Below are 26,310 nucleotides of genomic sequence, written 5' to 3'. Positions count from 1 at the left end.
GCTCACAATAATCAAAACGTATGCTTGTGCTGGGGAAGATTCCTCAGAATGTATAGAGTCTGCTCGGAAGGATATTGAAACATGATGAACCGCTGACATCTTTTGTTTAGGTAGGTTTTTCAATTTGCAAGTTTAAAAGGATCTATGAATATCATTCCGTCACAGTTTCCTATCAAACCCTTCCAAAAGGCAGTTGAGATGAGATTAACAGGGTTTTTTTTCTAGAAAATTTGAACTTTGCACAAAAAAACTAATCTACGGCTGCTAAAATGAGATTATGATCCACAACTGGCAGATTGTGCAGGATAAACCCATTCTACTAGTGAAGTCTCAACATGATAGCAAAGTATCAATAGATTGCTACAAGGATCCGGAGGTACAGTTCAATAGAAGCAGATGGTATTTCTTATTTGATAAAACATCTTTCATCAACAACTAGAGAAAAGGAGAATGAACATTCTGATGTACTTTATGGACAACGCAAATCTTCTTAAAATATGCAATCTTTGTCAATGTACAAGTAAAATACATGAACTCACAACTGCAAGGTATACGTATGTTAATAACCAGATAAATACAATTGAGGGTTTATTGGGGAAAAAGAAGAAAATAAGTGAAAAAAAATTGTTGTAACATAGTAACATAGTTTCTGAGGTTGAAAAAAGTTGTCTATCGAGTTCAACCTGTTCATGGTCTTCTACGCTGTATTATTTTTAGGACTAAAATTATCTATTGTGAATGTCAGCCGTTGTGTTATTTTTTTCTCTTTTGTTAACGATAGTGAGTGATCAGGGCCGGTTCAAGGGCGCTCTGCGGCCCGGGCAGGAAAAGGGGCGTGGCCTAATACAGGGGGCGTGGTCAGTTACGCCCCCTGTACATTGCTAGCGCCGCCTGAATGCTGAGCGGTGCGCGATGACGTCATCGCGCGCCGCACAGCAAAAGGTCCTCTCCACGAATGGAAACTAGACGCTATGCGTCTAGTTCCCTTCGTGGAGAGGACCTTTGCTGTGCGGTGCGCGATGACGTCATCGCGCACCGCTCAGCAAAGTTACTCTCCACGAAGGGAAACTAGACGCATAGCGTCTAGTTCCCTTCACAGAAGGCGGACGGGGACGGCAGCGGGCAGCGGAGGTGGACGGAGGACACAGCGGGCAGCAGTGGCGGATCTTGCCACGGTGCGGCGCCCTCCGGATGGCGCCAGCTCCCTCCGGAAGGCGGCGCCCCGGGCAAAAGTTCTGCTTGCCCGTGGGAAGATCCGCTACTGTGCGTGATCTACCCACCATAACCCTGTATATCCTTATCCATTAGGAATTTATCTAGCCCATTCTTAAAAGTAATGACCGAGTCTGCCATTACTACTTTTTCATGCAGGGAATTCCAAACATGTATTGTCCTTACTGTGAAGAAACCTTTTCGCCTCTGTTTGCGAAGTCTCCTCTCCTCTAACCTAAGCAGGTGTCCACATGTCTTCTGTGTCTATCTTATAAAAAACATATCCTCCGCAAGCTCTGTATATTGTCCCCTTATATATTTGTAAGTGTTAATCGTGTCCCCTCTTAATCTCCTCTTTTCCAATGAAAACATGCCTTGCAAGCCTTTCCTCGTATTCCAGAGTCTCCATGCCCTTAATCAGTTTGGTCGCCCGCCTCTGAACCTTTTCGCTTTCCAGGATATCCTTTTTGTCGTATGGTGCCCAAAATTGTGCACAGTATTCAAGATGTGGCCTCACTAGGGATTTATATAATGGGAGTATAACACTCTCATCCCTTGCATCAATTACCCGCTTAATGCATGCTAATACCTTGTTTGCCTTTTTTGCTGCATTCCTACTTTGGGTACTGCTGCTAAGTTTGTTATCTATGTGAACACCTAAGTCTTTTTAAAGTACGGAATCCCCTAATTCTACCCCATTTAGTGTGTAGGTGGTACTTTTTTCTTTGCTACCAAAGTGCATTACCTTACACTTGTCTGTATTGAACCTCATTCTTCATTTGGCTGCCCATGCTTCCAGTTTAAATAAATCGTTCTGAAGAGACTCAGCATCCCCCACCGAATTTATAACCTTACACAGTTTGGTATCATCTGCAAAAATTGACACCATGCTCTCTAGACCTACTCTTAGATCATTTGTGAAAATGTTAAACAGTAGTGGTTCAAGTACAGACCCTTGTGGCACTTCACTAAGTATTTCAGTCCAATTAAAAAAAGTTCCATTTACCACAGCTCGCTGCTCCCTATTATCTAACCAATTTCTAACCCAAGTGCATATTGTGCTCCCTAGCCCCAGTTCTTGTGACTTATAGATACAGTAAGTCTCATGTCCGGTACTGTGTCGAAAGCTTTAGCAAAGTCTAAAAAAATTACATCCACCTCCTTACCCTGATCTAGGTTCGCGCTGTTTCCTAAAAGCCAAGTAAATTTGATTGACATGATCTATCCTTCACAAATCCATGTTGGTTCCTATTAATAACCTTATTGGCTTCAAGGAACTTCTGTATACTATCCCTTAAAATACCTTCCAGCACTTTCCCCACTATAGATGTAAGACTAACTGGTCTATAGTTACCCGGTTCAGATTTACTTCCCTTTTTGAATATCGGCACTACTTCTGCTATACGCCAATCTTTTGGAACCATGCCTGATGTAAGTGAGTCAATGAAAATAAAATATAGGGGTCTAGCTAATTCGAAGTGTAGCTCCATGAGAACCCTTGGGTGAATTCAGTCAGGACCAGGTGATTTGTTAATCTTAATTTTTTTTTTAATCGGTCACAGACTACTTCCTCACTTAAAAAAGCACTTAGTAGTAGGAGATTATCATTGCTGAGGTTATATGTTAATCCCGCCATCTGGTCCTCTATTGTGAATACTGATGCGAAAAACTCATTTAATTTTTACGTTATGTCCCTATCGTCTTTGATAAAGACTCCTACATTGTCCTTTAAAGGGCCTATACTCTCCTTCTTTAATATTTTGCTGTTGCTGTATTTGAAAAACGTTTTGGGGTTTAATTTACTTTTCTTTGTTACTAGCTTTTCAGTTTCTATTTTAGCCACTCTTATTTCTTTTTTTGCTTATTTTGTTACATTCCTTATAGTACTGGAATGACTCCGCTTTCCCATCTGATTTATATTTTCTGAATGCTCACCTCTTTCTGCCCATTATTTCCTTAATATTTTTGTTAAGCCACATTGGTTTGGAATTATTACTCCATTTTTTGGTGACCATGGGAATAAATTTATGAGTATAATTACTGAGCAGTGGTTTTAATTCTCCATAGCATTTTTACCTTGAAACAAAATTTCCCATTCAATGTCCCTTAAAACTTCCTTCATCATATCAAAGTTGGCTTTGTTAAAGTTTAGAGTCCTAGTTGAGCCTATATTGGGCTGTTTATGAAAACTGATTTTGAATGTGATCATATTGTGGTCGCTGTTTCCCATGGGCTCCCCTACTATAATATTTGATACCAATTCCCCATTGTTTGTTAATACCAGGTCTAAGATTGCATTGTACCTATTTGGTTCCTCGATTAGTTGAAGTAAGTAGTTATCATTTAGTGTATTTAAAAAGCTATTATCCCTAGCAGTATCACATGAATCATAAATACTAGGCGGCTTGTAGCATAGCCCTAATACTATCTTTTTTGTTCCTTTACCCCGCCTGCAATTTCTACCCATAACATCTCAGCAGTATTTACAGTCGTCTCATGAATATCTTCCCGTATTTCAGGTTTTAAAAACGGCTTTACGTAAAGACACTCCCTTCCAGCCCGTTTATTTAATATGTCTCTCCTGGACAGCGTATAACCCTCCAGATTGACTGTCCAATCATGAGATTCGTCCCACCAAGTTTCAGTAATGCCTATAATATCATACTGTTTGCTTGCTGCAAGGACTTCTAGTTCCCCCTTTTTCCCTGTAAGGCTTCTAGCATTTACATACATACAATTAAGATAAGTATTCCCCCTTGTGCTAGGGACATAATTTTCTATATGCAGTAGTGATGACCCATATCCGTCGTTGGTTAGTGTTGTGGCAATACCCTCGGTAATACCCCTGTTAGTACCCTTGCCGGCTGCTCTTTACCTCCCCCCTTCTCCACCCACAATTAGTTCACTACATCCATCCTTACTATTCTCACTGCATGACCCGTAGTTTCTAGCTAAACCCTCCGCCCAGGCTCCTAGTTTAAATTCTCAACCAACCTTCTAACATCCTTCACCCCAGCACCGCAGCCCCCTCCTCATTCAGGTGCAATCCATCACAACAAAAAAGATGGCGCCTGACTGAGAAGTCCACCCAGTGTTCCAGGAACACAAACCCCTCTTTACTACACCAGTCTCTAAGCCACACATTTACCTCCCTAATCTCCCTCTGCCTCCCTTGGCTAGTGTGAAGCACAGGTAATATTTCAGAGAATATTACCTTAGATGTCCTTGCCTTTAGTTTCTGGCCTAAGTCCCAATAATCTTTCTTAAGGACATCCCACCTACCACTAACTTTTCAATGTGCACCAAGACCACCGGGTCTTTCCCAGCCCCTCCCAACAATCTTTCTACCCGGTCCGAGATGTGCCGTACCCAAGCACCCGGGAGACAATAGACTGTATAGCGATCACGGTCCCGGTAACAGATTGCCCTGTCTGTCTTCCCGATGATAGAATCCCCTACCACCACAATCTGACTAGGTACCTCGCTTTCTTTTGTCCCATCTGTGCCGGAGGGACCGCTCCTCCGGTTGTTAGAGGGAATAGTCTCCTCCAGCTCCATCATTTCCTCACTACCATGCTCCGAATCTTTTGGCCAATCAGGTGAATTTATTGGAGTTTGGTAGTTCAGAGATGTCGTGCCTCCCCCTCTTTTTCTTCCTTCCAGCGGTGACCCAGCTGGCTACCTGGTTGTCCTCGTTTACCTGTGTTCCCCCCTGCAACTCCTCCACCATTCAATCTAAGCTTTGCTTGAGATTGTGAATATCCCTCAGTTGCGTAACGGTTTGCTCTAGATCAGTTACCTGGGCTTCCAGAGCAACCGTTCGCACGCACCTCTCGCATATGTATTCAAACTGGGACGGTTGCTCCAGGTGTGCATACATCTTGCACGACATGCACTGAGTGAGATTCTAAATCACGGATCCACCCATTTGCTTGACAACTCTAACTCCCTATTACCTTCCGGGAAAAAACCCCAATACAAACAATATAAACAATTCAAACTATGCAATACGATAATGTACTATGGCCTAGCTGCAAAGAGAAACAATATTCACAACAGAACAGAAATAGCTAATACAAGCAAGGACAAGGGAAGAGAGAAAAGAAGAAAAACAATCACTTTTACAATAAAGAAGGAAAGCTAATACTTATTAAAGTCAGGACCTCCTGTAGCAACAGTAGCAGCAGGTGTACCTGCTTCCAGGTCCCAGCTTCCCCCTCAGCGTCTCCATCCAACCAGCTCCATCCAGCAGCAGCACCCAGGTTCCCCTTCAGCTCTCTATCCAGCCAGTACCATCCAGCAGAAGCACCTTGTTTCCCCCTTAGTGTCTCCGTCCAGCCAGCACCATCCAGCAGCAGCGCCTGATTCCCCTCAGCGTCTCTGTACCACCAGCTCCTCTCAGCTTCTCTCCATCCGGCTCCCCCATTCCAAGCCCCTGGCTCCGTCTCCCCCGTTAGCTGCGGCCCCTGGCTCCCGGCTTCCTCGTTAGCCACGGCTCCCGTATTCCTCCTGTGCGTGCACTCGTCACTTCCGGTTCCGGTCAGCGTGTCCCGACGTCTCTTCCTATACTCGCTGAACCAGTTTTGTTGCACTATTGTCTAATCCAGAGTTTCCCAAACTCCGCCATTACAGTCCAGGTTTTAAGGATATCCATGCTGGTGCATGGGTGACTTAATTAGTACCTCAGTCAATTTGATTTAACTATCAGGACTGATGCAGGGATATCCTTAAAACCTGGATTGTAATGGTGGAGTTTTGGAAATCCTGATCTAGTCATTCATATGTATATCATACTTGCCAATATTCTGGCTGCCCCATCCGGGAGGAGGCAGCCAGGTCGGCACAGCGGGGGTATGGTGCAAAATGAGGGGGTGTGGCGGGAATGCATTCACACGTTCATATCATTGGCGAGAATCGCATCATAGGACACCCCCAGACTGCCCACTTCGGACTGGGCATGGGTAGGGGGGTGCTGAGGATGCGGACAGACGGAGCACAGCCGGGAGACTTAGCCACTCGTCTAGGAGGCCGGGTGTCCCGCCCAATTTTTCGGGAGTCTCGCAGCCATTCCGGAGAGTGGGCAAGTATGATGCGGTTAAATGCAAAGCTTTATATACTGTATATTAGTATAATATATTATAATATATATTATACTAATATATTATAATATATATAATATATAATATATAGTATAAATATTTATATTAAAACTGCCAGATGGGCCGATGGTCTGATAGACTGGTCCGGCCACACAGAGAAACCTGGGCTGGCTGAGTTCTGCTCGGCTCCTTGCATAAATAGGCGGCCAAGCAGGACTGTGCCACGAGGCCAGGCCCCATTGATTCACGTCACGCCCCCTTAAGCCCTGAGCATGCCGCTTTTAATGCATGCGCACAATACACTGCCAGGCTGCATTAGAGCCCCAGTCTGTCCCTGTGTATGGTAAATGTCTTACTGATTGATAGATAGATAGATAGATAGATAGATAGATAGATAGATAGATAGATAGATAGATATGTCGTATTGAGATCTATATATAGATATATATATATATATATATGCAGTGACAAAATATTTCACACTCTCAAAGAACCACACCAATACCTTATATTGTTTTCCATTAGTATATACTGTAATTAAATTAACTGCTCATAAATGAACTTAATAGTAGCCACTCCTCTGGTGATATAGCTAAATCCAAGTGAGAGTATAACTCATACCATATTACTTACATTGGGATGCGGTTATACCAACACCGGGATCCTGAACGCTGAATAGCCCACCGGTCAGCATGCCGACTAACAGGGACTATTCCTACTCATGGGTGTCCACGACACCCATAGAGTGGGAATAGAACCTGTGGCGAGCGCAGCCTACAATCATTGCTTTACCCATACTTATGCGTTTACATCTACTGTAAATGCTGATTCACATTAATCTTAGGCGCTACGCTATTTAGTAGATACACGTAGATACTGGATGTCTTTTTTGAACATAAAATATATCCAATATTCAAATAAATCTGCATCAGGTTCTAAATCTCTAGTGATTTGCAATAATTCACACGTAGTTCTGTCTTTTAGCCTGCAGATGGCACTTTTCTCCTTGAATATACAATATACAATACTGTACATTACCCTAAGCTAACTGCATTAATTTTTTTCCATTAATTGAAGAAAGTATGCGTTGCTTCCCAGGGACCATGTAAGTAATTTTTTTCTACATCATTATGTATATTTAAAAGCAGATTCATTTAAATATAGTTTCATGCAAATATGGGATAGGGAAGTAATTAAAATAGTTTTATAGATAAACACCGCATTTGAAAAGCAATGAAAGTTTTTTTGTAATGAAATACAGTAAAAGTAACAGTGCCCTAAAGGCAATTACCCGTGACACTAATAGCAATTATAAAATGTCATTAGAGACTACACTGACGGTTGTCTGAAGTATACTCAAAAACTAAGAATGATTTTTTTTTTACGTACCTTTTTATCTATGTTTATGTAAATAATTTGGGATTAATAACAAAATAAACTGTTTTTGGGAGACAGAGGGCCTAATTCTGAGCTGAGCGCAGCAGCACTTTTGTTAGCAGTTGGGCAAAACCATGTGCACTGCAGGGGAGGCACATATAACATGTGCAGAGAGAGTTAGATTTGGGTGGGGTGTGTTCAAACTGAAATCTAAATTGCAGTGTAAAAATAAAGCAGCCAGTATTTACCCTGCACAGAAACAAAATAACCCACCCAAATCTAACTCTCTCTGCACATGTTATATCTGTCCCCCCTGCAGTGCACATGGTTTGCCCAATTGCTAACAAACTTGCTGCTGCAATCAACTCAGAATTACCCCCAGAATGCAAATATCTGTGTGACGTACAGCTTAGGGCTGACATCACTCTCTCTGGATACAAAACAGAAAATTGCAGCAATGGGATGATCTCTAGACACACCTGCTTACTCTCTCAGAAGCTGCGGGACACTCACAATTTGTTTGGTAGTCCCCCGCACCCCAGAAAAGCAGGCGGATGTCCCACATCCCACCCACTTCCTAGTGAAGGGAGCAGGATGCAGACATAATACCGGGAGTTGCTGCTCTGTGTAGAGGGGGTGCAGCTAAATTATGAAAATTTGCATCACTTAGCCACACCCCCTCTTCACAGAGCCACCAATCATGGCATTTTACCCATACTGACGCGAATGCTCAGGTCCGACTCTCGCACTAAACAGCTGCATCTGCTCTCTGGGCGAGCACTGAAAAGTTGACAAGTGTGTTCCTAGAGGAGTGAAGCAGATCACAGCATTTTAAAGCTGGGTACACTCAAGACAATGTGCAAATGATGCGATGGTCATCAGATATCCCTTGAACCCCAGAACAAACAATAAAGTGCACAATCTTTCAGACAACCAAACGATATAGCTTGCGTCATTTGGAGGTTGTGTGTACACACTAGACGATTTGAACAAAATCTTTGAAGATATCTTCAGATCTGCCTGCACTGCAAGCCGATCTGAAGATGTGATGACCGCACATACTGGACAATGTGGACGATTTGTCGTTACAATTCACCTCAAAACAACAAATCGTCTTTTTATCTTCTACTGTGTACTAGAGATGAGCGGGTTCGGTTTCTCTGAATCCGAACCCGCCAGAACTTCATGTTTTTTTTCACGGGTCCGAGCGACTCGGATCTTCCCGCCTTGCTCGGTTAACCCGAGCGCGCCCGAACGTCATCATGACGCTGTCGGATTCTCGCGAGGCTCGGATTCTATCGCGAGACTCGGATTCTATATAAGGAGCCGCGCGTCGCCGCCATTTTCACACGTGCATTGAGATTGATAGGGAGAGGACGTGGCTGGCGTCCTCTCCGTTTAGAATAGATTAGAGAGACACTTGATTTACTAATTTTGGGGAGCATTAGGAGTACTCAGTAGTGTACAGTGCAGAGTTTTGCTGATAGTGACCAGTGACCACCAGTTTTATTTATAATCCGTTCTCTGCCTGAAAAAAGCGATACACAGCACACAGTGACTCAGTCACATACCATATCTGTGTGCACTGCTCAGGCTCAGGCCAGTGTGCTGCATCATCTATTATCTATATATAATATTATATATATCTGTCTGACTGCTCAGCTCACACAGCTTATAATTGTGGGGGAGACTGGGGAGCACTACTGCAGTGCCAGTTATAGGTTATAGCAGGAGCCAGGAGTACATAATATATTATATAGTGAGTGACCACCGGACACACAGTGCAGTTTATTTAATATATCCGTTCTCTGCCTGAAAAAAGCGATACACACAGTGACTCAGTCAGTCACATACCATATCTGTGTGCACTGCTCAGGCTCAGGCCAGTGTGCTGCATCATCTATATATATTATATATCTGTCTGACTGCTCAGCTCACACAGCTTATAATTGTGGGGGAGACTGGGGAGCACTACTGCAGTGCCAGTTATAGGTTATAGCAGGAGCCAGGAGTACATAATATTATATTAAAATTAAACAGTGCACACTTTTGCTGCAGGAGTGCCACTGCCAGTGTGACTAGTGACCAGTGACCTGACCACCAGTATATATAATATTAGTAGTATACTATCTCTTTATCAACCAGTCTATATTAGCAGCAGACACAGTACAGTGCGGTAGTTCACGGCTGTGGCTACCTCTGTGTCGGCACTCGGCAGCCCGTCCATAATTGTATATACCACCTAACCGTGGTTTTTTTTTCTTTCTTTATACATACATACTAGTTACGAGTATACTATCTCTTTATCAACCAGTCTATATATTAGCAGCAGACACAGTACAGTGCGGTAGTTCACGGCTGTGGCTACCTCTGTGTCGGCACTCGGCAGCCCGTCCATAATTGTATATACCACCTAACCGTGGTTTTTTTTTTCTTTCTTTATACATACATACTAGTTACGAGTATACTATCTCTTTATCAACCAGTCTATATATTAGCAGCAGACACAGTACAGTGCGGTAGTTCACGGCTGTGGCTACCTCTGTGTCGGCACTCGGCAGCCCGTCCATAATTGTATATACCACCTAACCGTGGTTTTTTTTTCTTTCTTTATACATACATACTAGTTACGAGTATACTATCTCTTTATCAACCAGTCTATATATTAGCAGCAGACACAGTACAGTGCGGTAGTTCACGGCTGTGGCTACCTCTGTGTCGGCACTCGGCAGCCCGTCCATAATTGTATATACCACCTAACCGTGGTTTTTTTTTCTTTCTTTATACATACATACTAGTTACGAGTATACTATCTCTTTATCAACCAGTCTATATATTAGCAGCAGACACAGTACAGTGCGGTAGTTCACGGCTGTGGCTACCTCTGTGTCGGCACTCGGCAGCCCGTCCATAATTGTATATACCACCTAACCGTGGTTTTTTTTTCTTTCTTTATACATACATACTAGTTACGAGTATACTATCTCTTTATCAACCAGTCTATATATTAGCAGCAGACACAGTACAGTGCGGTAGTTCACGGCTGTGGCTACCTCTGTGTCGGCACTCGGCAGCCCGTCCATAATTGTATATACCACCTAACCGTGGTTTTTTTTTCTTTCTTTATACATACATACTAGTTACGAGTATACTATCTCTTTATCAACCAGTCTATATATTAGCAGCAGACACAGTACAGTGCGGTAGTTCACGGCTGTGGCTACCTCTGTGTCGGCACTCGGCAGCCCGTCCATAATTGTATATACCACCTAACCGTGGTTTTTTTTTCTTTCTTTATACATACATACTAGTTACGAGTATACTATCTCTTTATCAACCAGTCTATATATTAGCAGCAGACACAGTACAGTGCGGTAGTTCACGGCTGTGGCTACCTCTGTGTCGGCACTCGGCAGCCCGTCCATAATTGTATATACCACCTAACCGTGGTTTTTTTTTCTTTCTTTATACATACATACTAGTTACGAGTATACTATCTCTTTATCAACCAGTCTATATATTAGCAGCAGACACAGTACAGTGCGGTAGTTCACGGCTGTGGCTACCTCTGTGTCGGCACTCGGCAGCCCGTCCATAATTGTATATACCACCTAACCGTGGTTTTTTTTTTCTTTCTTTATACATACATACTAGTTACGAGTATACTATCTCTTTATCAACCAGTCTATATATTAGCAGCAGACACAGTACAGTGCGGTAGTTCACGGCTGTGGCTACCTCTGTGTCGGCACTCGGCAGCCCGTCCATAATTGTATATACCACCTAACCGTGGTTTTTTTTTCTTTCTTTATACATACATACTAGTTACGAGTATACTATCTCTTTATCAACCAGTCTATATATTAGCAGCAGACACAGTACAGTGCGGTAGTTCACGGCTGTGGCTACCTCTGTGTCGGCACTCGGCAGCCCGTCCATAATTGTATATACCACCTAACCGTGGTTTTTTTTTCTTTCTTTATACATACATACTAGTTACGAGTATACTATCTCTTTATCAACCAGTCTATATATTAGCAGCAGACACAGTACAGTGCGGTAGTTCACGGCTGTGGCTACCTCTGTGTCGGCACTCGGCAGCCCGTCCATAATTGTATATACCACCTAACCGTGGTTTTTTTTTCTTTCTTTATACATACATACTAGTTACGAGTATACTATCTCTTTATCAACCAGTCTATATATTAGCAGCAGACACAGTACAGTGCGGTAGTTCACGGCTGTGGCTACCTCTGTGTCGGCACTCGGCAGCCCGTCCATAATTGTATATACCACCTAACCGTGGTTTTTTTTTCTTTCTTTATACATACATACTAGTTACGAGTATACTATCTCTTTATCAACCAGTCTATATATTAGCAGCAGACACAGTACAGTGCGGTAGTTCACGGCTGTGGCTACCTCTGTGTCGGCACTCGGCAGCCCGTCCATAATTGTATATACCACCTAACCGTGGGTTTTTTTTCTTTCTTTATACATACATACTAGTTACGAGTATACTATCTCTTTATCAACCAGTCTATATATTAGCAGCAGACACAGTACAGTGCGGTAGTTCACGGCTGTGGCTACCTCTGTGTCGGCACTCGGCAGCCCGTCCATAATTGTATACTAGTATCCAATCCATCCATCTCCATTGTTTACCTGAGGTGCCTTTTAGTTGTGCCTATTAAAATATGGAGAACAAAAATGTTGAGGTTCCAAAATTAGGGAAAGATCAAGATCCACTTCCACCTCGTGCTGAAGCTGCTGCCACTAGTCATGGCCGAGACGATGAAATGCCAGCAACGTCGTCTGCCAAGGCCGATGCCCAATGGCATAGTACAGAGCATGTCAAAACCAAAACACCAAATATCAGTAAAAAAAGGACTCCAAAACCTAAAATAAAATTGTCGGAGGAGAAGCGTAAACTTGCCAATATGCCATTTACCACACGGAGTGGCAAGGAACGGCTGAGGCCCTGGCCTATGTTCATGGCTAGTGGTTCAGCTTCACATGAGGATGGAAGCACTCAGCCTCTCGCTAGAAAACTGAAAAGACTCAAGCTGGCAAAAGCACCGCAAAGAACTGTGCGTTCTTTGAAATCCCAAATCCACAAGGAGAGTCCAATTGTGTCGGTTGCGATGCCTGACCTTCCCAACACTGGACGTGAAGAGCATGCGCCTTCCACCATTTGCACGCCCCCTGCAAGTGCTGGAAGGAGCACCCGCAGTCCAGTTCCTGATAGTCAGATTGAAGATGTCAGTGTTGAAGTACACCAGGATGAGGAGGATATGGGTGTTGCTGGCGCTGGGGAGGAAATTGACCAGGAGGATTCTGATGGTGAGGTGGTTTGTTTAAGTCAGGCACCCGGGGAGACACCTGTTGTCCGTGGGAGGAATATGGCCGTTGACATGCCAGGTGAAAATACCAAAAAAATCAGCTCTTCGGTGTGGAGGTATTTCACCAGAAATGCGGACAACAGGTGTCAAGCCGTGTGTTCCCTTTGTCAAGCTGTAATAAGTAGGGGTAAGGACGTTAACCACCTCGGAACATCCTCCCTTATACGTCACCTGCAGCGCATTCATAATAAGTCAGTGACAAGTTCAAAAACTTTGGGTGACAGCGGAAGCAGTCCACTGACCAGTAAATCCCTTCCTCTTGTAACCAAGCTCACGCAAACCACCCCACCAACTCCCTCAGTGTCAATTTCCTCCTTCCCCAGGAATGCCAATAGTCCTGCAGGCCATGTCACTGGCAATTCTGACGAGTCCTCTCCTGCCTGGGATTCCTCCGATGCATCCTTGCGTGTAACGCCTACTGCTGCTGGCGCTGCTGTTGTTGCCGCTGGGAGTCGATGGTCATCCCAGAGGGGAAGTCGTAAGCCCACTTGTACTACTTCCAGTAAGCAATTGACTGTTCAACAGTCCTTTGCGAGGAAGATGAAATATCACAGCAGTCATCCTACTGCAAAGCGGATAACTGAGTCCTTGACAACTATGTTGGTGTTAGACGTGCGTCCGGTATCCGCCGTTAGTTCACAGGGAACTAGACAATTTATTGAGGCAGTGTGCCCCCGTTACCAAATACCATCTAGGTTCCACTTCTCTAGGCAGGCGATACCGAGAATGTACACGGACGTCAGAAAAAGACTCACCAGTGTCCTAAAAAATGCAGTTGTACCCAATGTCCACTTAACCACGGACATGTGGACAAGTGGAGCAGGGCAGGGTCAGGACTATATGACTGTGACAGCCCACTGGGTAGATGAATGGACTCCCGCCGCAAGAACAGCAGCGGCGGCACCAGTAGCAGCATCTCGCAAACGCCAACTCTTTCCTAGGCAGGCTACGCTTTGTATCACCGCTTTCCAGAATACGCACACAGCTGAAAACCTCTTACGGCAACTGAGGAAGATCATCGCGGAATGGCTTACCCCAATTGGACTCTCCTGTGGATTTGTGGCATCGGACAACGCCAGCAATATTGTGTGTGCATTAAATATGGGCAAATTCCAGCACGTCCCATGTTTTGCACATACCTTGAATTTGGTGGTGCAGAATTTTTTAAAAAACGACAGGGGCGTGCAAGAGATGCTGTCGGTGGCCAGAAAAATTGCGGGACACTTTCGGCGTACAGGCACCACGTACAGAAGACTGGAGCACCACCAAAAACTACTGAACCTGCCCTGCCATCATCTGAAGCAAGAAGTGGTAACGAGGTGGAATTCAACCCTCTATATGCTTCAGAGGTTGGAGGAGCAGCAAAAGGCCATTCAAGCCTATACAATTGAGCACGATATAGTAGGTGGAATGCACCTGTCTCAAGTGCAGTGGAGAATGATTTCAACGTTGTGCAAGGTTCTGATGCCCTTTGAACTTGCCACACGTGAAGTCAGTTCAGACACTGCCAGCCTGAGTCAGGTCATTCCCCTCATCAGGCTTTTGCAGAAGAAGCTGGAGGCATTGAAGAAGGAGCTAAAAGGGAGCGATTCCGCTAGGCATGTGGGACTTGTGGATGCAGCCCTTAATTCGCTTAACAAGGATTCACGGGTGGTCAATCTGTTGAAATCAGAGCACTACATTTTGGCCACCGTGCTCGATCCTAGATTTAAAGCCTACCTTGGATCTCTCTTTCCGGCAGACACAGGTCTGCTTGGGTTGAAAGACCTGCTGGTGACAAAATTGTCAAGTCAAGCGGAACGCGACCTGTCAACATCTCCTCCTTCACATTCTCCCGCAACTGGGGGTGCGAGGAAAAGGCTCAGAATTCCGAGCCCACCCGCTGGCGGTGATGCAGGGCAGTCTGGAGCGACTGCTGATGCTGACATCTGGTCCGGACTGAAGGACCTGACAACGATTACGGACATGTCGTCTACTGTCACTGCATATGATTCTCTCAACATTGATAGAATGGTGGAGGATTATATGAGTGACCGCATCCAAGTAGGCACGTCACACAGTCCGTACTTATACTGGCAGGAAAAAGAGGCAATTTGGAGGCCCTTGCACAAACTGGCTTTATTCTACCTAAGTTGCCCTCCCACAAGTGTGTACTCCGAAAGAGTGTTTAGTGCCGCCGCTCACCTTGTCAGCAATCGGCGTACGAGGTTACATCCAGAAAATGTGGAGAAGATGATGTTCATTAAAATGAATTATAATCAATTCCTCCGCGGAGACATTGACCAGCAGCAATTGCCTCCACAAAGTACACAGGGAGCTGAGATGGTGGATTCCAGTGGGGACGAATTGATAATCTGTGAGGAGGGGGATGTACACGGTGATATATCGGAGGGTGAAGATGAGGTGGACATCTTGCCTCTGTAGAGCCAGTTTGTGCAAGGAGAGATTAATTGCTTCTTTTTTGGGGGGGGTCCAAACCAACCCGTCATATCAGTCACAGTCGTGTGGCAGACCCTGTCACTGAAATGATGGGTTGGTTAAAGTGTGCATGTCCTGTTTTGTTTACACAACATAAGGGTGGGTGGGAGGGCCCAAGGACAATTCCATCTTGCACCTCTTTTTTCTTTTCTTTTTCTTTGCATCATGTGCTGATTGGGGAGGGTTTTTTGGAAGGGACATCCTGCGTGACACTGCAGTGCCACTCCTAGATGGGCCCGGTGTTTGTGTCGGCCACTAGGGTCGCTAATCTTACTCACACAGTCAGCTACCTCATTGCGCCTCTTTTTTTCTTTGCGTCATGTGCTGTTTGGGGAGGGTTTTTTGGAAGGGACATCCTGCGTGACACTGCAGTGCCACTCCTAGATGGGCCCGGTGTTTGTGTCGGCCACTAGGGTCGCTAATCTTACTCACACAGTCAGCTACCTCATTGCGCCTCTTTTTTTCTTTGCGTCATGTGCTGTTTGGGGAGGGTTTTTTGGAAGGGACATCCTGCGTGACACTGCAGTGCCACTCCTAGATGGGCCCGGTGTTTGTGTCGGCCACTAGGGTCGCTAATCTTACTCACACAGCTACCTCATTGCGCCTCTTTTTTTCTTTGCGTCATGTGCTGTTTGGGGAGGGTTTTTTGGAAGGGACATCCTGCGTGACACTGCAGTGCCACTCCTAGATGGGCCCGGTGTTTGTGTCGGCCACTAGGGTCGCTAATCTTACTCACACAGCTACGTCATTGCGCCTCTTTTTTTCTTTGCGTCATGTGCTGTTTGGGGAGGGTTTTTTGGAAGGGCCATCCTGCGTGACACTGCAGTGCCACTCCTAGATGGGCCCGGTGTTTGTGTCGGCCACTAGGGTCGCTAATCTTACTCACACAGCTACCTCATTGCGCCTCTTTTTTTCTTTGCGTCATGTGCTGTTTGGGGAGGGTTTTTTGGAAGGGCCATCCTGCGTGACACTGCAGTGCCACTCCTAGATGGGCCCGGTGTTTGTGTCGGCCACTAGGGTCGCTAATCTTACTCACACAGCTACCTCATTGCGCCTCTTTTTTTCTTTGCGTCATGTGCTGTTTGGGGAGGGTTTTTTGGAAGGGACATCCTGCGTGACACTGCAGTGCCACTCCTAGATGGGCCCGGTGTTTGTGTCGGCCACTAGGGTCGCTTATCTTACTCACACAGCGACCTCGGTGCAAATTTTAGGACTAAAAATAATATTGTGAGGTGTGAGGTATTCAGAATAGACTGAAAATGAGTGTAAATTATGGTTTTTGAGGTTAATAATACTTTGGGATCAAAATGACCCCCAAATTCTATGATTTAAGCTGTTTTTTAGTGTTTTTTGAAAAAAACACCCGAATCCAAAACACACCCGAATCCGACAAAAAAAATTCGGTGAGGTTTTGCCAAAACGCGGTCGAACCCAAAACACGGCCGCGGAACCGAACCCAAAACCAAAACACAAAACCCGAAAAATTTCAGGCGCTCATCTCTACTGTGTACCCAGCTTAAGATTTGCATGAGACAGCAAAGCAAACCAACAGTGACCCATTCCCACCATCCGATCTACCACATATTTAGTAGAGCTGAAAATATAATTTTTTCCACTAAGCTCAGTTCGCATATAGGGGTCATTCCGAGTTGATCGCTAGCTGTTTTCGTTCGCAGCGCAGCGATTAGGTAAAAAAGTGGCACTTCTGGGCATGCGTATGCGGCGCAGTGCGCACACGCAACATACTTTCACAACAGCCGATGCAGTTTCACACAAGGTCTAGCGACGCTTTTCAATCGCACTGCTGGCCGCAGAGTGATTGACAGGAAGTGGGTGTTTCTGGGAGGTAGCTGACCGTTTTCGGGGAGTGTGTGTAAAAACGCAGGCGTGTCAGATACAAACACGGGCATACATGGGGAAACGCAGGCGTTGCTGGCCGAACACAGGGCATGTTAGTGATGCCAAAACAGGAACTAAACAGTCTGAAGTGATCGCTAGCTAGGAGTTGGTCTCAAGCTGCTCAGAAACTGCACAATCTTGTTTTGTAGCAATGCTGCGATCCTTTCATTCGCACTTCTGCTAAGCTAAGATACACTCCCAGAGGGCGGCGGCTTAGCGTTTGCACGGCTGCTAACAGCAGCTAGCGAGCGATCAACTCGGAATGAGGACCATAAAGTGTTTGTGCTACAAAACACATGAGATCCCGATTTTCCAGGAAAGTTTGCTATGGACAACATCACCACTTTTTCTCTTTAAATGGTGTGATAACCATCTACTCTATACTTACTGCACACTGTAAAATTAGCGACATTGGCTTAAAAGAAGGTAGCCGACATCAAAAGAGCCTTTGTGCTGTGGTTGGTAAATGATCCGCAGTAGTGATGAGCGGGTTCAGTTCTCAGAGAACCGAACCATACCGAACTTCACCATTCGAGTCCGTTTCCGAGCCAGACTCGGGTTTTCCCGCTTGACTCGAAAACCAGCACAAGGCAAAACAAGGCAAAAAGTCATCATCCCGCTGTCGGATTCTCGCGGGGTTTGGATTCCATATAAGGAGCCGCGCGTCCCCGCCATTTTCACTCCGGCATTTGAGAGTGTAGAGGGAGGACGTGTCTCCGTCCTTAGGGTCCTCTGTGGTATTGTCTTGTGCTGTATTTGTCCAGTCACAGTGTTTGTGTCCTCTTGATGCCATATGTTCGTTGCTGTTGTGTTGTGCTGCATCAGTTTAGTGGTGGTGTATTGTGCTGCATCAGACCAGTGGTAGTGTCCTGTGCATCAGCCATCAGTCATTCCAGTGACCAGGCAGTCACAGTGTTTGTGTCCTCTTGCTGCCATATGTCCATCGCTGCTGTGTTGTGCTGCATCAGTTTAGTGTTGCTAGTGTCCTGGCCATCAGTCATTCCAGTGACCAGGCAGTCACAGTGGTATACGCTGCTGCTATATGTCCAATGCTGCCATATTATAATTAGTGATGAGCGGGTTCGGTTTCTCGGAATCCGAACCCCCCGAACTTCACCCATTTTACACGGTTCCGAGGCAGACTCGGATCCTCCCGCATTGCTCGGTTAACCTGAGCGCGCCCGAACGTCATCATCCCGCTGTCGGATTCTTGCGAAATTCGTATTCTATATAAGGAGCCGCGCGTCGCCGCCATTTTCACTCGTGCATTGGAGATGATAGGGAGAGGACGTGCAGCGTTCTCTCAGTTTCTGTGTTCAGTGTGCTGCAAATATCTGTGCTCAGTGTGCTGCAAATATCTGTGCTCAGTGTGCTGCAAATATCTGTGCTCAGTGTGCTGAAAATATCTACGTTCTCTGCCTGAAAAACGCTCCATATCTGTGCTGCATTGTAGTATATAGTAGGAGGACAGTGCAGAATTTTGCTGACCACCAGTATTATATAGCAGTACGGTACAGCAGTCCACTGCTCTACCTACCTCTGTGTCATCAAGTATACTATCCATCCATACCTGTGGTGCATTTTAGTTGTGCGCAGTATATATAGTAGGAGGACAGTGCAGAATTTTGCTGACCACCAGTATATAATATATAGCAGTACGGTACAGTAGGCCACTGCTCTACCTACCTATGTGTCGTCAAATATACTATCCATCCATACCTGTGGTGCATTTTAGTTTTGCGCAGTATTATATAGTAGGAGGACAGTGCAGAATTTTGCTGACCACCAGTATATAATATATAGCAGAACGGTACAGTAGACCACTGCTCTACCTACCTCTGTGTCGTCAAGTATACTATCCATCCATACCTGTGGTGCATTTTAGTTTTGCGCAGTATTATATAGTAGGAGGACAGTGCAGAATTTTGCTGACCACCAGTATATAATATATAGCAGAACGGTACAGTAGACCACTGCTCTACCTACCTCTGTGTTGTCAAGTATACTATCCATCCATACCTGTGGTGCATTTTAGTTTTGCGCAGTATTATATAGTAGGAGGACAGTGCAGAATTTTGCTGACCACCAGTATATAATATATAGCAGTACGGTACAGTAGTCCACTGCTCTACCTACCTCTGTGTCATCAAGTATACTATCCATCCATACCTGTGATGCATTTTAGTTGTGCGCAGTATTATATACTAGGAGGACAGTGCAGAATTTTTCTGACCACCAGTATATAATATATAGCAGTACGGTACAGTAGTCCACTGCTCTACCTACCTCTGTGTCATCAAGTATACTATCCATCCATACCTGTGATGCATTTTAGTTGTGCGCAGTATTATATACTAGGAGGACAGTGCAGAATTTTTCTGACCACCAGTATATAATATATAGCAGTACGGTACAGCACGCCACTGCTCTACCTACCTCTGTGTCGTCAAGTATATTATCCATCTATACCTGTGGTGCATTTTAGTTGTGCGCAGTATTATACAGTAGGAGGACAGTGCAGAATTTTGCTGACCACCAGTATATAATATATAGCAGTACGGTACAGTAGGCCACTGCTCTACCTACCTCTGTGTTGTCAAGTATACTATCCATCCATACCTGTGGTGCATTTTAGTTGTGCGCAGTATTATATAGTAGGAGGACAGTGCAGAATTTTCTTGACCACCAGTATATAATATATAGCAGTACGGTACAGTAGGCCACTGCTCTACCTACCTCTGTGTCGTCAAGTATACTATCCATCCATACCTGTGGTGCATTTTAGTTGTGCGCAGTATTATATAGTAGGAGGACAGTGCAGAAATTTGCTGAACTCCAGTATATATATAGCAGTACGGTACAGTAGTCCATTGCTCTACCTCTGTGTCGTCAAGTATACTACAAAAGTTCAGTAAAATGACCCAAAAATCAAAATTAAAAGCATCTGATGAGAAGCGTAAACTTGCCAATATGCCATTTACGATACGGAGTGGCAAGGAACGGCTGAGGCCCTGGCCTATGTTCATGGCTAGTGGTTCAGATTCACATGAGGATGGAAGCGCTCATCCTCTCGCTAGAAAACTGCAGTGCCACTCCTAGGTGGGCCAGGTGTTTGTGTCGGCCACTTGGGTCGCTTAGTTAGCCATCTAGCGACCTTGGTGCACCTCTTTTTTTCTTTGCATCATGTGCTGTTTGGGGACTATTTTTTAAATCTGCCATCCTGTCTGACACTGCAGTGCCACTCCTAGATGGGCCAGGTGTTTGTGTCAGCCACTTGGGTCGCTTAGCTTAGCTATCCAGCGACCTTGGTGCACCTCTTTTTTTCTTTGCATCATGTGCTGTTTGTGGACTATTTTTTAAATTGGCCATCCTGTCTGACACTGCAGTGTCACTCCTAGATGGGCCAGGTGTTTGTGTCGGCCACTTGGGTCGCTTAGCTTAATCATCCAGTGACCTTGGGGCAAATTTTAGGACTAAAAATAATATTGTGAGGTGTGAGGTGTTCAGAATAGACTGGATATGAGTGGAAATTATGGTTTTTGAGGTTAATAATACTATGGGATCAAAATGACCCCCGAATTCTATGATTTAAGCTGTTTTTGAGGGTTTTTTGTAAAAAATAACCAAATCCAAAACACACCCGAATCAGACAAAAAAATTTCAGGGAGGTTTTGCCAAAACGCGTCCGAATCCAAAACACGGCCGCGGAACCGAATCCAAAACCAAAACACAAAACCCGAAAAATTTCCGGTGCACATCACTAATTATAATAATAATAACAAGAACAACAACAACAAGTCCCTTACAGTGTTGCTGTGCTGTGCTGCATCAGACCAGTGGTAGTGTCCTGGCCATCAGTCATTCCAGTGACCAGGCAGTCACAGTGGTATACACTGCTGCCATATGTCCACTGCTGCCGTATAATAAGAATAACAACAACAAGTCCCTTACAGTGTTGCTGTGTTGTGCTGCATCAGACCAGTGGTAGTGTCCTGGCCATCAGCCATCAGTCATTCCTGTGCCGCATATTGTGTTATATAACTCAAAAAAATATGGAGAACAAAAATTTGGAGAACAAAATAGGGAAAGATCAAGAACCACTTCATCCTAGTGCTGAAGCTGCTGCCACTAGCCATGACATAGACGATGAAATGCCATCGTCGTCTGCCAAGGCCGATGCCCAATGTGATAGTAGAGGGCATGTAAAATCCAAAAAGCCAGAGTTCAGTAAAAAGACCCAAAAAAAGAAATATAAATGGTCTGAGGAGAAACGTAAACTTGCCAATATGCCATTTACGACACGGAGTGGCAAGCAACGGCTGAGGCCCTGGCCTATGTTCATGACTAGTCGTTCAGCTTCACATGATGATGGAAGCCCTCATAACTGAGGCCTTGACACTTATGTTGGTGTTAAACGTGCGTCTGGTATCCGCCATTAGTGCAGTGGGATTTAGACAATTGATGGAGGTATTGTGTCCCCGGTACCAAATCCCATCTAGATTCCACTTCACTAGGCAGGCGATACCGAGATTTTGCTATTTAATTCCAGTGATTTGGACATATAATTCCAGTGATTTTGCCATTTAATTCCAATGATTTTGCCATTTAATTCCAGTAATTTGGACGTATAATTCCAGTGATTTGGACGTATAATTCCAGTGGTAATTGTGCGTGTCGCTTGGCTTAGTCATACAGCTACCTCATTGCATTTCTTCGACATCTTTGCATGAGGTGCTGTTTTGGGCCTAGTTTTTGAAAAGTGCCATCCTGTCTGAACCTGCCGTATGAGTCCACGGGTACTGCTGTATTAGTCCTGAGGTCCACCAATTGCAGATTTTTTTTTAAATGACAGGGGCGTGCTGGAGATGCTGTCAGTGGTCCGAACAATTGCGGCCCACTCTCGACATTCAGCCACTGCGTGACACTACTAGATGGGCAGGTGGTTGTGTCGCTTAGCTTAGTCATACAGCAACCTCGGTGCACCTTTTTTTCTTCTTTGCATCATGTGCTGTTTGGGGACTATTTTTTTAAAGTGCCATCCTGTCTGACACTTCCTTATATGTCCAGTGGTACTGCCATTTAATTCCAGTGATTTGGACGTATAACTCCAGTGATTTGGACGTATAATTCCAGTGATTTTGCAGTATTATTACAGTGATTTTGCAGTATAATTCCAGTGATTTTGCCATTTAATTCCAGTGATTTGGACGTATAATTCCAGTGATTTGGCCATTTAATTCCAGTGATCCTGCCGTATAATTCCAGTAATCCTGACGTATAATTACAGTGGTACTGGCGTATAATTATAGTGATCCTGCCGTATAAATCCAGTGATCCTGCCGTATAAGTCCAGTGATCCTGCCGTATAATTACAGTGGTACTGGCGTATAAATCCAGTCCAGTGATGCTGCCGTATATATATATATATATATATATATACCCTGTTGCAAAGCCGATTACTGAGGCCATAACAACTATGCTGGTGTTAGACGTGCGTTTGGTATCCACCATTAGTGCAGTGGGACTGCAGTGCCAACCCTAGATGGGCCAAGTGTTTGTGCCGCACACTTGTGTCGCTTAGCTTAATAATACAGCTACCACATCTGCCTACTCTAATACCTCTCCCCTTGACTCTATACCCTCACAAATTAGTAAAGCTCTGTCTACTGTGCTCATCCCAACCTTAACGAAAATCTGTAATCTCTCCCTGTCTACTGGTATCTTTCCTTCTCTATACAAGCATGCAGTGATTACTCCCATTCTGAAAAAACAAAACTCTGACCCGAACTCTCTCTCTAACTACCGTCCCATCTCTCAGCTCCCATGCCCCTCCAAGCTACTGGAGAGACTTGCCTACACTCGCCTCACACACTTTCTTAACTCACACAGCCTACTGGACCCACTTCAGTCAGGATTTCGTGCCCAACACTCCACAGAGACAGCACTGACTAAGGTAGTGAATGATTTGGTCACTGATAAATCTAAAGGACATTTCTCTCTACTTATTCTCCTTGATCTCTCTGCTGCTTTTGACACTGTTGACCACTCTCTTCTCATACAAACACTACAATCCCTAGGTATTCAGGACACAGCCCTTTCTTGGTTCTCATCCTACCTATCTAATCGCTCCTTCAGTGTTCGTTTCTCTGATTCCACCTCTCCTTCGCTACCTCTCTCAGTTGGAGTACCGCAAGGCTCAGTCCTAGGTCCTCTGCTTTTCTCTATCTATACCACATCTCTTGGCAAACTAATCAACTCTTTCGGATTTCAGTACCATCTGTATGCGGATGATACTCAAATCTACCTATCCTCCCCTGATTTGTCACCATCTGTATTGGGCCATGTCACTGAATGCCTTTCTGCCATTTCATCTTGGATGACATCTCGCCACCTCAAACTTAATATTTCCAAAACAGAATTAATTATATTTCCACCGGCCAATAGTAGTTTCCAACCTGATATCTCTATCACTGCTGAGAACTCTGCAATCACCCCTACCCCACAAGCTCGCTGCCTAGGTGTCATTCTTGACTCTGAACTGTCCTTTGTTACCCACATTCAATCTGTCTCAAGATCATGTTACATACATCTAAGAAACATATCCAAAATACGCCCTTATCTTACACAAGACACAGCAAAAACTCTAATCCATGCTCTCATTATCTCCCGCATTGATTATTGTAATAGTCTCCTGACCGGTCTTCCCAAACATAGGCTCTCACCACTACAATCCATTTTGAATGCAGCTGCGAGGCTAATCTTCCTTGCCAGACGTTCATCGTCTGCAGATCCGCTCTGTCAGTCCCTCCATTGGTTACCGGTATTCTACCGTATTAAATATAAAATACTTTTACTCACATACAAGGCTATTAACCAAACTGCACCAACATACATCTCTTCACTCATCTCAAAATATCTCCCTACCCGACCTCTCCGCTCTGCACAAGATCTACGTCTCTCATCCACACGCATTACTTGTTCACACTCAAAATTACAGGACTTTATCCGGGCTTCACCCACTCTGTGGAATGCCCTCCCACGCACAGTAAGACTCGCCTCTAGTCTCCAAACCTTTAAATGTTCCCTGAAAACTCACCTCTTCAGACAAGCCTATCAAATTCCAGACCCACCCACATAACCTTCAGTGCTTCCCTATCTAATTACATCCTCTGTAGAGTATTCATAACATCACATATCTTGTCTTTCTTTAGTCTCACACCCTCCTGACACTTGGATAACTTTGTGGGGTATCATCATACAACCCATTAAGAACCTAGCAATCTGGTGGACCATTATGCAATAGTTAGCATCAATCCTTGTGTATCTATGCCTATTTCCCTATAGATTGTAAGCTTGCGAGCAGGGCCTTCCTACCTCTGTCTGTCTGTTTTTACCCAGTTTTGTTCTATTACAGTTGTTCTAATTGTAAAGCGCAACGGAATATGCTGCGCTATATAAGAAACTGTTAATAAATAAATAATAAATAAATACCTCATTGCCCTCTTTTACTTCTTGACATGATGTGCTGTTTGGGGACTATTTTTTTAAAGTGCCATCCTGTCTGACACTTCCGTCTATGTCCAGTGGTACTGCCATTTAATTCCAGTGATTTGGACGTATAATTCCAGTGATTTTGCAGTACAATTCCAGTGATTTTGCAGTATAATTCCAGTGATTTTGCCATTTAATTCCAGTGATTTTGCCATTTAATTCCAGTGATTTGGATTTATAATTCCAGTGATTTGGCCGTATAATTCCAGTGATTTTGACATATAATTCCAGTGATTTTGCCATTTAATTCCAGTGATTTGGACGTATAATTCCAGTGATTTGGACGTATAATTCCAGTGATTTGGATGTATAATTCCAGTGATTTTGCAGTATAATTCCAGTGATTTTGCCATTTAATTCTAGTGATTTTGCCATTTAATTCCAGTGATTTGGATGTATAATTCCAGTGATTTGGATGTATAATTCCAGTGGTAATTGTTTGTGTCGCTTGGCTTAGTCATACAGCTACCTCACTGCACCTCTTCTACATCTTTGCATGAGGTGCTGTTTGAGGCCTAGTTTTTGAAAAGTGCCATCCTGTCTGACACTGCAGTGCCACTTCTAGATGGGCCAGGTGATTGTGCCGCACACTTGTGTCACTTGGCTTAGTCATACAGCAGCCTCGGTGCACCTCTTTTTCTTATTTGCATCATGTGCTGTTTGGGGACTAGTTTTTGTAATAGCGCCATCCAGTGTCGGACTGGGACATGAAGGGCCTACCGGGGGGATACAGTGGTAGGGGCCCATGCATAGGGGTGTGGCCAACCACTACATTGGTTTACCTAACCATTAGAGACTGCATGGGCTGTGGCCTTTGATGTATATATACAGTCAATATTGCCAGTGCATTCATGATAATATAGCAGATTAATAACAGCAATGCATGATAGAAAATACACCATAGTCCTGTACATTATAATGGAACATATGCATAATGTATAATTCAAGTGCACAGTCTGGGACCTCTTCCCTAGAGGAGGAGGTGGTGCCCCCACTATGCAGTAGGGCCCACCGGTGGTTTCCCCTGTACCCCTGTGGGCCAGTCCGACCCTGGTGCCATCTTGCCTGCAACTGCAATGCCACTCCTAGATGGGTCAGTTGTTTGTGCCGCATACTTGTGTCGCTTAGCTTTTCATACAGCCACCTCGGTGCAACTTTTAGGCCTAAAATCAATATTGTGAGGTGTTCAGAATAGACTGAAAATGAGTGGAAATTAATGTTATTGAGGGTAATAATACCCCAAATTCTGTGATTTTAGCTGTTTTTATGTTTTTTTCAAAAATCATCCAGTT

At 44.5% G+C, this 26,310-nt stretch overlaps 1 protein-coding gene across 6 annotated transcripts in view; it reads right to left on the bottom strand.

Annotated features, from left to right (window-relative positions):
* The window catches only part of CACNA2D3 (calcium voltage-gated channel auxiliary subunit alpha2delta 3), a 2,000,770-nt gene that overhangs the window by 1,154,903 nt on the left and 819,557 nt on the right, over nt 1–26,310 (bottom strand). The gene's annotated exons all lie outside the window — the stretch shown is intronic.

The sequence above is a fragment of the Pseudophryne corroboree genome, chromosome 9 (genome assembly GCF_028390025.1).
Source record: "Pseudophryne corroboree isolate aPseCor3 chromosome 9, aPseCor3.hap2, whole genome shotgun sequence".
In the NCBI taxonomy this organism is placed as follows: domain Eukaryota; kingdom Metazoa; phylum Chordata; class Amphibia; order Anura; family Myobatrachidae; genus Pseudophryne; species Pseudophryne corroboree.
Note: the sequence above shows the minus strand (reverse complement) of the source record. Positions and strands in the feature narration are given on the sequence as shown.